At 33.0% G+C, this 12,306-nt stretch overlaps 1 long non-coding RNA gene across 1 annotated transcript in view; it reads left to right on the forward strand.

Moving 5' to 3' along the window:
- LOC143078451 (uncharacterized) overlaps nucleotides 1-12,306 on the forward strand; it is a 28,366-nt gene that overhangs the window by 12,244 nt on the left and 3,816 nt on the right. Inside the window, exon 3 of the long non-coding RNA XR_012979229.1 lies at nucleotides 3,157-3,311. This is a non-coding gene — a long non-coding RNA (uncharacterized LOC143078451). The remainder of the gene's footprint in view (nucleotides 1-3,156; nucleotides 3,312-12,306) is intronic.

A 12,306-nucleotide genomic window follows, 5' to 3' on the forward strand; every position in this document is an offset into this window, starting at 1 on the left:
TGTTTTTTGTCCATAGATTTACGAGTTTTGAACAGCGGTATACTACTGTTGCCTTTATTTAAGTAGTCTGCCGGGGATGAGAAGCATCGTCAACCCAAAGGACCCATTTTCTTTCAAACCACTCATTTATGCGTCTATAAACAAGTGTAAGGCGCATTCAGCATGAATATTGCTTCATCGCTGAACCAGACTTGCCACCTGTTGTGCAGGACTGATCCCTTAATTGTGTCCCACTTTCGAACCTTTACAGGTTGATGTTAGCCTCTTAGTTCTGAGCTAAAGTATGGATATGAAGTGTTTTCATCTGGGGTAAAGTACCCGGATGACACGATCTTGAGATGCTGGTGTGATCTTATGTCGCTCAAAACATTGACGGTGAGCTGCTGATACTGTGTTTTTAACTTGGGAAAAGGAGGGAAGACTTTTAGAAATACATTTTATTCGATTACCTGGTATGAAGTAAACAATTTAATTTTTGTGAAATAACAAGTTTATTGGGATTTCTTATAAAGTATATAGAAACTTACAGCCATCACAACCGTCACCACGATAGCAATCTCACAGGAAAGCTGCCCGAGAGTTGTTTCAATATAGTTACAATAAGAATAAAGTTGATAATCTCCTAGATATTTAAGAAACAACTGTCTTTTGTCTTTAAAACAATTTAGTTTAATGAGCCAGGATGCCATGAATACGCCACATTCATCAATGGATTAAAATATGTTAACCGATATCATGAAAACCGTTATCAATTCATAGAAGGAATGAGTACTATTGAACAAAAAACTTACTAATAAAAAAAGAGTTGTAAATAAAATAAATTTACAGAGTACACAAATATAGAGCAGTGCGGAAGGCTTGGGCATAATAGAAGATGGTGTCAGAGATATTTGTATAGAAAACAGGGGAGAAATGACGAAAGGAAAGACAAATTGTAAAAAATTGAGGCAAATATTAATAAATCAAATATAGCAGTCAACTCGGAACAAAGAAGTAGGTTCAGTAAGGCCCCTTTTAGGCCTCAAAATATAGCAGTTTTACAAAATTGTGAATATGTAATCTTTAAGCTATTTACTGAAAAGTAGAATGCTTCTGCTACATAAATATGGGCTGTTTTTGACAATACAATGCACACATATCGGGTACTAGCATCTTTAAGTCATGCTAAATACTAAAATCTTCACAATTTTAGCATTTTTGTTCAATTTTAGACGGTTTCCGTCTTAAATGAAAGTGGCAGCATTCGTGTTAATTCATAATATTGGAATGTAAGTTGTACATAACATATATAAAGGTTGAGGATGAACACGGATGCGGCCACTCATTTTTGACAAAAAACCATCTGAAAAGTGACGTTTTTTGCACATTTGATAGATTTTTCATTGAATTGGAGCGTATTTAATGACTTAATCAGTTAAAATCTTTCCCATAAACTAATTGAAACAATTGAAATAGACACTTAAGTGTTTAAAAAGTGTCCAAAATCTTTCGTTAGATGAATCTGAAATTTGAGGCTAAAATCGGCCCTTACCGGACCTACTCCTTTGAGAATATAAAGTTAATCTCCAATCAGTGTAGGTAATTGAAAAATAACCTGACGCTTTCTTTTCTGACACATAATAGGAATAAAACAAGTTAAGGATTCCCAAGCATAGAATAGTTTTGGAAATCATTCGATATAAAGGAGCAGTTCTCAGACAAGTCAATGTTATACAGAAGAAAATGTATCCCACCATAAAGAGGGTAAAGGAATGATTGATAAGTGAAGGTTTTGAGAAATAAGTTATACATCAAAGTAAGAGATTTTTTTAGAAACAAACCAAGACAAATCAGACATATTAAACTTGACAAATGGCTAAAATTATATTTCAAAATTTAGAAATTATAAATTTGTAGTATAAAAATCGTTTTAAAAAAGTTGGCTTTTTGGCTTAAATTTTTCTAACACATAATCTGATAGGTACAGTGAGTTTAAATTCATAGAGATGTTTTGAAGATGGTGTCTTGAGAATGTATATACGAATATTTTAAATTGTTCATCCATGTCGGAAGTTGAAAATGAATTAATTTTCATTATAATATAATGATAACAGATATGCCTTGGTTTGGGATTTCAATGTCAAAACATGTGACCAACCATACTTGTGTTGTCCCGATGATAACTTTTTCAGTGTCAGTTTCTTAAAATCGTAGACATGCGAAATAAATTCATTCCTAGATGTTTTACTCAATATATCAGGCTCTCATTTAATGTAAAATTAGGAAAACATTTATCATTGTTCACTAGTACAGTTATAAAAATAAATTGAATTGTTTGTATACTAATGTATTCTTAAATTTTGGATGCCCATCATTTACTGTATTGTGTATATATTTAGATATTATATTCCTCTTGTTACACATAATTAATTTGTCAAAGAATAGTTTTAGTACCCTTCCTTGGTGCAGCGTTACACATGCTTACCTAAACATGTCCAGTGTGATGAGAAACCGTTATCATTTGAACTTTAAAATGTGAACATTTAAGGTAGCACAATACAAAGATTTTTTCACTCCCAATCAGATAACTTTAAACTGATGTAATTCATTTCATCCTTCTTTATATTTTATAAATGAGGTACCAAAAGAAAGAAGAAAGATTAATCTTTCAAATTGTGATAATTTCATTATGACATAAATATTACATAATCAATTGTTTTGTAATTAGTTGCTATATTGTGATGTCCATACTTGAATGAATTAAGCTTTTTTGTTATTCAAATCGACGCATGTTTTCCTAAGTATCTTATCAGTCCTCTTAACTATGAAAATCATGCTTTCATGTTATTAAGTATTTTTTTTGTCATTAAACTAAATTTTGAATATCCAACCGACTGGTTGGATATTGAATATCGAATAACGAACCGTCTACTAACTTCACATACATTGGTGGGTGATTTTTTTTTTATTGCTGTCAATGGTTGCAAGACATTAAGAAAAAGTTGGGCTATATTCATAAGGTACAATACCTTAATATCAAAATACAACTACTTTATTATTATATATGCACTTAATTGAATTAGTACATAGATACTAATAAAAGTAGTTGTACTGAAATATTATACATCCTACTTTAATTGAAAAAATACACGTGTCAATTTCATGCTTATTTTCTAGATTCCAACACGAAATCAGACGGTTTAATTGAAAGAACAATATTGCTGATAGGCCAAGAAAAATCTGGAAAGTCAACTATGGTGGATGCAATTTTTAATTACATAGCTGATGTTCCTTTCGCTGATGGATATCGCTTTAAGCTGTCCAGAAATCAGGTAAACCCGTTTGATAAAAATATAAGTTATCATAAGTAATTATTGACAAACAACGAAGATAGTTATATCATGTGTTCATGTAACATTCGACTTTGAATACGTTCTAATGATATTGTGCCTACATTGTTTGCGGATCTAAACGTGACAAGATAACATAATTATCAAGTTAATTCTACTGGTACTGTACAATACTATACTTCCTCTTTGAGATAACATAAGCATGCGCGATGACCATTTGGGAGTTTTCGCTAATTTCGTGATCGTATGTCTATGTCTTATATGCTTATTCAATTACACAAATAAGTTGCTATTTTCACACACGAAAGTAATCGTATTCGTTAATTGTCTCAGTACCAGAATATATAAGAAACTAGACGATTTTAATTTTGAAATTATCAATTCCCCCACCTTAGTAGGAATATACCAACTTTACCTGCATATGGGATATACATTTCCAAACTTATTCGGTATTTATGAATTTGCAACTCCTACTCAGACTTGGTCAAACGTCACCAGTGCCTGAGCAGAAAGGTTTATGAACCATGGGTATTACAAAGTATGTCTTTTTTTCCTTGAAACGTTCATCGGAAGGTACCAAGACCTTTTTGATTGATATCCCGTATCAACTTCAAAAATAATACACGATGGTTTTGAAGTATACATTCTGGGTACTGACGTTGTTTGTCATCTTAATAACGTGTTATAGTATTTTATTTGTCTTTTTGGATATTACTTTTACCTGTTAGTCTGTTTTTTGGTGATATCCATTTGACATGACTCTGTAGTTCGATGATAATTCAAATATTCTTGTCTTACAATTTTTCTGATGTGCTTTCACATGTTATCCGACTGGCAACGTAATCACCGGTGATCTCAGCATTGTCAGTAACACTTCCCTGCGAAATGTATTATCCAAAGGTCAGAAAAATTGTAAGCCTTAATCCATGTATTGGAAATACAAAATACTGATGGACTCAGTCGAGGATTATGCCAGGCAATGGGCTAAATGCGAGAAAGAAAACGTAGATACTCTTTCCGAATGGATTAAGTCTGTGAGATCGTTGATACAAATCAGAATTAAGAAACTGAGTTAATCTATAATTACCCATGCTGCGTCAATATTTAAAGAAAAAAATGTTGCAAAACACTGGTCCTACGTCCATGACAAATATGTTTTTGTCCCCGTAGATAAAGCCATAAACAACATTGTTTTTGTGTGTAAATCTCATTACATAACCTGCTTGATTAATGAATTAGATATTGGCAATTCACCTGAAAATTCAACATGTACCCTAAAGACACTTACCCAAGAGGAAATCCTGGATAATCATTGGGCTGTTCTATGTTCCTTTTTAATTTCAACCAAGGAAGAAGAACTGGGGTTTTCATCACTGTATTGGATACCTAAACTACATAAGTATCCTTACAAACAACGGTATATTGCTGGGTCTTCCAAGTGAAATTAGTCATCAAAGGTACCAGGATTACAATTCAGTTCGCCAGACGCGCGTTTCGTCTTCATAAGATTCATCAGTGACGCTCTTACAAACAATGACAAAGTTGAAGAGTATTGAGGATCCAAAATTCCAAAAGGTTGTGCCAAATACGGCTAAGGTAATATATGCCTGAGATAAAAAAAAATCCTTAGTTTTTCGAAAAATTAAAAGTTTGGTAAAAAGGAAATTTATAAACATTATTGATATTCATGTCAACACCGAAGTGTTGACTACTTGGTTAGTGATACCCTCGGGGACGAAACGTCCACCAGTAGTGGCATCGACCCAGTGGTGTAAATAGTTATTAAAGGTACCAGGATTATAACTTAGTACGCCAGACGCGCGTTTCGTCTACATAAAACTCATCAGTGACGACACTGAGGAAGGGTGAAACAAATGCGAATACTAAAACAATCAAACTATATTTGAGAGTACATAAAATATAAGCCTTTTTCATCTTGCAGTAGTGTTGGAACATTTACTTTACTACTACACGTTAAACGAGTACTTCCATTGAAAACAAATTGTGCCCCTCTACTTGCCGACTTGTTTCTTTATTATTATGAGCCTGACTTCATGCGTGAAGTTAACGATATCCTTTAACTCTACTTTTTTCCGCTATATAGATGATGTTCTTTCACTAAATAATTCAAAATTTGATGGCTATGTGGAACGCATCTATCCCAACGAACTAGAGATAAATTAACTCATCACAGATACCAGGACTAGATTTTGTATATACGCCAGACGCGCGTTTCGTCTTCAAAAGACTCATCAGTGAAGCTCGAATCCAAAAAAGTTTAAAAGGCCAAATAAAGTACGAAGTTGAAGAGCATTGAGGACCAAAATTCCTAAAAGTTTTGCCAAATCCAGCTAAGGTAATCTATGCCTGAGGTAGAAAGAGATAAAGGATACTACAGATACAGTTAAGTCGGCCTCATATCTTGACTTACAGCTAGAAATATACAATGAGGGTCGGTTGAAAACAAATCTTTATGACAAAAGAGATGATTTCAGCTTTCCAATTGTGAACTTTCCATTTCTAAGTAGCAGATTCCAGCAGCACCTGCATACGGGGTATATATCTCCCAATTGATACGATATTCCTGTGCTTGCATTTGCTATCATGATTTTCTTGATAGAGTGTTGCTGCTCACAAGGAAGCTATTAAACCAAGAGTTCCAATTGGTGAAGTTGAAATGATCCCTTCGTAAATTTTACGGACGCCATCACGAGTTGGTTGACCGTTATGGAATAACCATTTCACAAATGATATCGGATATGCTCCTTACGTCGTAACTACAATCCCCTTCCCTTTCATGAATGTGACCTACCGAATTAGACTATTTACCGGATTTGTTATCACATAAGCAACACGACGGGTTCCACATGTGGAGCAGGATCTGCTTACCCTTCCGGAGCACCTGAGACCACCCCTAGTTTTTGGTTGGGTTCGTGTTGTTTATTCTTTAGTTTTCTATGTTGTGTCATGTGTACTATTGTTTATAGATATAGGAAGATGTGGTGTGAGTGCCAATGAGACAACTCTCCATCCAAATAACAATATAAAAAAGTAAACCATTATAGGTCAATGTACGGCCTTCAACATGGAGCCTTGGATCACACCGAACAACAAGCTATAAAGGGCCCCAAAATTACCAGTGTAAACCCATTCAAACGGGAAAACCAACGGTCTAATCTATATAAAATTTAAAAATTTAAAAAAAGAGAAACGAGAAACACGTATAAATTACATAAACAAACGACAACTACTGTACATCAGATTCCTGACTTCGGACAGGTGCAAACATTTGCAGCGGGATTAAACGTTTTAATGGGTCCAAACCGTCTCCTTTTTTTCTGAAACAATAGCATAACATCACAACATAGATAAACACACGATAAATATCAATTGGCAGGCTTAACTCAATCAAAAAACGTACATTAATACACTATGAACGAATAAATTTGATCTGCGATATCTGAATGCAAATGCACAGTTAATACAATATTAGGGACAAACATTCAAGGCCAAAAAGCAAACAAACAAGTCCAAACAAAGCCATGTCAAGACACAACTGCGAAATATTTAATCCTTCGAAAATATTGTTTGTCTGTTTGTCTTTTTCATTTTTAGCCATGTCAGTTTATTTTCGATTTATGAGTTTGACTGTCCCTTTGGTATCTTTCGTCCCTCTTTGATATATAAGGAAACACAAATATATTCAATTATAGATGCTTTATGTATCTGATACGTATATGATTATGATAGCCAATTTAAGCAGAAAGCAATCCCTAAGTTTAAAATAATTGTTTCCATGTGTTTAACCCACCATTTTTTCTTACAATGTCTTGTACCAAGTCAGGAAAATGGCTATTGTTATTGTAAAGATTGTTGCCATTCTTTAATTTAAAATAATATCGTTGGTTTCTAGATATTAAATAATAACTATACAACTATTCAAAGTATCCGAAATTATTATTATTAATAATAATAAATACAAGTAAATAAAGAACAATATTTTAAAACGGTTAAATGTAATTTTGTGTATATGTTATTACCTCTTCGATTCTTTCAAGATCAATTCGTTTTGCTATAAGCAAAATTTGGGTTTTTATAGGTCTTAGCACGCCTTATCCCTGCATGTAAGAATATAGTACCATACCGGTCAAGGTTTATCGTGTAAATCATTGGCATGCAATTAGTACATAATATTGAATTATAAAGCAAGCAAGAACGATTTCGTACGTCTCGACACCGATTTAACAATATAAAGCAAGTAAATACAAGTAACTTAAGAAATGTAAGATTCATACCAAGCTAAAAAGATGTTATTCGAACGTCACATGTTGGCGGAACTTCGTAACTTTAAATCTGCAACTATCAAATTTGCCGGGAACGACATAACGTTTACAAAATGGTACTGCCGCGATATTTAACGTTCATAACACTTATCTTATAGTTCGTGTCTGTGCATGTTGCATTTAAGCATTTCTGTTGTGTCGTTGTTCTCTTCTTATATTTGATGTGTTTTCTTCAGTTTTAGTTTGCAACCCGGATTTGGTTTTTTCCAATCGAATTATAAATTTCGAACAGCGGTATACTTCTGATGCCTTTATTAAACATTGTCTCTCGTGTTTATAACATTTAATTTCAAAGGTAGGAATGAAAATTTAAAACGAGATTCTTGAAATTGTAGTGTAATCGAAAGTATGGAACCAACGCCAACGCATGAATATATGAAAAACTCAGAAACGTGTATACCCCCCCCTCCACACAAAAAAAAAACAAAAAAATTGTCTGATTCACCCAAACGTGTTCATATTACTTCACTGAACACCAACACATGTCTAGTTGTAAAAGGGCACTAAAACATGTCATTTCGATTAACGGACAAACGTCTTCTCCGTTATTTGGTTATAGCTTTTCATTGACGTATTTTTTTTACCATTTCATTGCAAATGGAAATATAGTCCTTTATAGATCTTTATCAAACTAAATATATAACCCGTACCAAATGAGGGCCTCCGTTCGATTGTGTGGGATGTTTAAGTACGCAGCAATAATAGTGAATAATGTGAATTTTGAATCAGATATCGCCTGTATAGAAAGAATGCCCATTATCAGCACCTTGACACCCTTATAACAACTCTTTCAGGGTGACTCGAATGGTATGCAGCAAGGCAACAACTGTATACATACCCTTGTTATCTAGTGGCATTTTAAATTTTAAAAATAAATTTTAAATTCTAACGGCCTTTACCATGAAAAAAGGAATAAATGATTGTTATACTAAAGTCCCGTTAAAATAAATCAGTCGGCTTCATAGAATTATTATTTAATTCCGAGTCCTGATTAGTGTAAATTCCCAATAACAGTACAGCGTAAATTTCTAATAACTACAAATTTAGGCCCAATCCCAAATTAACGGAATAATAAAAGTACAATGCCAGAGTCTAGGAAAATATTTTTCAGCATCTCATTAAAGAACTTTAATACCTAAAGAATTTATTGTTAATATGTTGTCATCCTGATAATGCATGAAATATTTTACCTTGGACGTTATGTCTTGTTTGTGGGTGTTTAATAAATAAAGGCAACAGTAGTATACCGATGTTTAAAACTCATAAATCGAAAGACAAAAACAAAGCATAAGTCATGCTCGAAAGCTAAAGTTTATAAGATTAAATCAGAATACCAGTTTACAACTTCCAGAGCTTTAACAAAAAAAGAATGAAAAATTTGAAGATAACTCCACAGGAAGCCGGTCGTGAAATGTCCCAATACCTGATTAATACAGTTTGGCATCACCTCAGTTTAATAGTACAAAAAAAACCATTGGTGTCTGTTTTTGTTGCACTTCAAACTTGGATGTCAATAATTCATATCATAAAAGCGGGAGGTTTGGCTATCCACAAAATCAGGTTCAACCCATCATTTTTTCTTAAAATGTCCTGTACCAAGTCAGGAAAATGGGCATTGTTATATTATAGTTCGTTTCTGTGTATGTTACATTTAGTGTTGATGTGTCGTAGTTCTCCTCTCATATCTTATGTGTTTCCCTCAGTTTTACTCTGTAAAGCGGATTTTTTTTTCTATCGATTTATGAATTTCGAACAGCAGTATACTATTTTTTCCTTTATTTATGAAGATTTTGAATAGATAATATAAAGGTGTTTCTTTTTAAAAAATCACAATTCAAATTGATTCTTTTAGAATTCAAGTTAGCCATGCAAGTAACTAAAATACATTCAACTCTATTTTTTAATTGGATTATATGACTTGAAGAACTTTTTTTTTAAATCTATTCCAGTAAATACACTAAGAAGGTATTTGCTTCAAACTTTTGCACATCATGAACTATTGTCAATATGAAATGGGTCAACATATAGGAAACAAGTTATCACTTTATTCACAAAATTTCTTTGAAAACACGCATTTCTATATATTATCGACTAACGAAACGAGGAAAAAACAACTGTTATTTTTTTCGACTCGGTACTTTATTTTCCAAACACAGTATTGGGTAAATTTGTTGTATAGCTTGGGCGAGTTCAGAGTGCTGGACATGAAGCTTAGCAATTGGTGTTGAAGTGTATCAAATGTGTCCGTTAAGACAAAACTATGTCAGCATACAAATCTGATTCTAACACTGTTGGGTTTAATTTTCAGACGTGCATATAATATTTATATTTAATAGTACCATTAGGTTTGAAACAAGTAAACTTATCATATTAATCACTCAACATACGCTTATTCGATATTCTGAGTGTTAAAGTTATACGCAGTTGAAGTAATAAGATGCTTCTTGCAAATTATGATATATATAATCCTCTATGAAATCGAACTCCGGCCTATGCCTTATATACAAGTTTCCACAAAAAGATAGGTGGCGCCTTTTAGCTTAATGATTAATAATTAATTTGTCTACAATTTCTAACAGGTCATCATACGACTAATGTATATTTAACTAATTGATGCTGTAATAATGTAGCCAAGCACAAAAAAATTAAGGAAATTCTTGTCAGGTTGACCAATTGATAGTCATAGCCTGCATATTTCTTTTTTTTATATTCAGCATCTTAATGCCAGATTATTTAAGAGTTTTATACAGATTGTCTATTTTAATATACGGGACAATACTTTTTTGTGCTACCTTTCCACACATTGGTTACATACTTCTAACTTTTTTATTTTATTTGTCCTGAAATATACATTGTTAGATGATATTTAGTGTACCTGTTAAACCTTGAACCTTGAAAGTTTTTGTTTACATGATGAAGCTTCAGATTTCAAAAGTCTTTTATATGTACACATGTATCATTTTGAGTTTTCGTTGTGTTATTAATTGATGTTAAATAATTAATTCAACGATTTAGTATGCTGTACATACAATATTGGTATTGCCAGTGTTACTTTTTTCGGAATCAAAAGTTGCGTTCTTTAACATGGAGGCAACATTTTCGCATGGTTTTGAATTTGAGTAATATTTTGCACAGTTTATTTCATTTGTGGTCATTAGTGTTTGAACCACGGTATTTGTGTTTCCTTATTTTTCAAATTCAGCTTCATTGACGATCTGTTTCAAATCGATTGTGTATGGTTGGACATCTTAAACACTTTACCTAAGCTGTGATTTTAAATCTGTTTCACACAAATTTTCATGATGAATGATGATTATATCTAATGTCAGGAGCACATGTACCTGTAGAAAGTTGACGGATGTTATCATTATCTTTTTGTAAAGGCAGTGACTTTATTTGATTGACTTTATCAGTTAGAACTTGCAAAAGCTGGGTATCAAAAGTGTTGTAATATAGGCATTGAAAGGTTTAGTTTTTAGAATCAGTGTCAACTTGTACACTAGTGGATTGTGCTTGTTTTTTCGGTGCTATCATCAATAGCAGTTAATATAAGATTTATAAGTGTCTGATTTACAGGATCATCATTATATAGAGTCTATTCAATTTTGAATGTTTCTTAATTGTAAGAGTGCTCGCCAAGATAATCACAAAGAAATGCATGTAATGCCTTTATTAAATGTCAGCAAGACAACTATTCTGATTTCTGCTATAGTTTTTAAAACGCAGAAAAGCTGTATTAAAATTCTAAATCTCGTAAAATTTAGAGTTTTTAGCTCGCCGGGTCCCGAAGGGTCCCATGTGAGCTTATGCCATCACTTGGCGTCCGTCGTCCGTCGTCTGTCGTCGTCTGTCGTCTTAAACTATTAAAAGAAATCTTTCCTCGGAAACTTTTGAGTCAAATACCTTCAAACTATAACTAAATGTTCCTTAGGGTATCTTGTTTATAAATTGTATCCAAAGTTTTGATCCATCGACAAACATGGCCGCCATGGCTAAAAATAGAACATATGGGTCAAATGCAGTTTTGGCTTATATCTCCAAAAAAAAAGCTTTTAGCGATTTAGGCTCTAGAGAGCCTCTTGTTTACGGAGCTCAAGTTACTTCTCAATCTCGGATCAAGCTTTTTCGCGCAAGTTTCAGATTGAGGCAACAGTTATTTATAGATACTCGAAAAAGATTAAGGAGATTATTGTCGATGTATTTCTATATATACATTCGCTGTATTTCAAAGATATTCTAAATATCAGCTTTTTTGTATAAAGTGTTCCACATATTATATGATATGAGCGTCACTGATGAGTCTTATGTAGACGAAACGCGCGTCTGGCGTACTAAATTATAATCCTGATCCTTTGAAAACTATATTAAAGTCATATGTACCCTCAAATTAAAAACTAATTAGGCATGTTTTTTATAACAAAAAGGATAGTTGTCATTATTAAACTTATGTACATATACTTTTTTCTGAAAAAAATTCTGTAATGTGTCCACATTTAGAAGAAGTTTACTTTTTTTAATTGCTTGCTTCCAGGCACCAATTCAACGACAAGTGACCTTAGCATGACCCTTCTCATAAAAAACCGGTGATCGCAATACGCATGGATCTGTCACTGAAATAAACTTTTATCTGATTG

This window comes from Mytilus galloprovincialis, chromosome 6, assembly GCF_965363235.1.
Source record: "Mytilus galloprovincialis chromosome 6, xbMytGall1.hap1.1, whole genome shotgun sequence".
Taxonomy (NCBI): domain Eukaryota; kingdom Metazoa; phylum Mollusca; class Bivalvia; order Mytilida; family Mytilidae; genus Mytilus; species Mytilus galloprovincialis.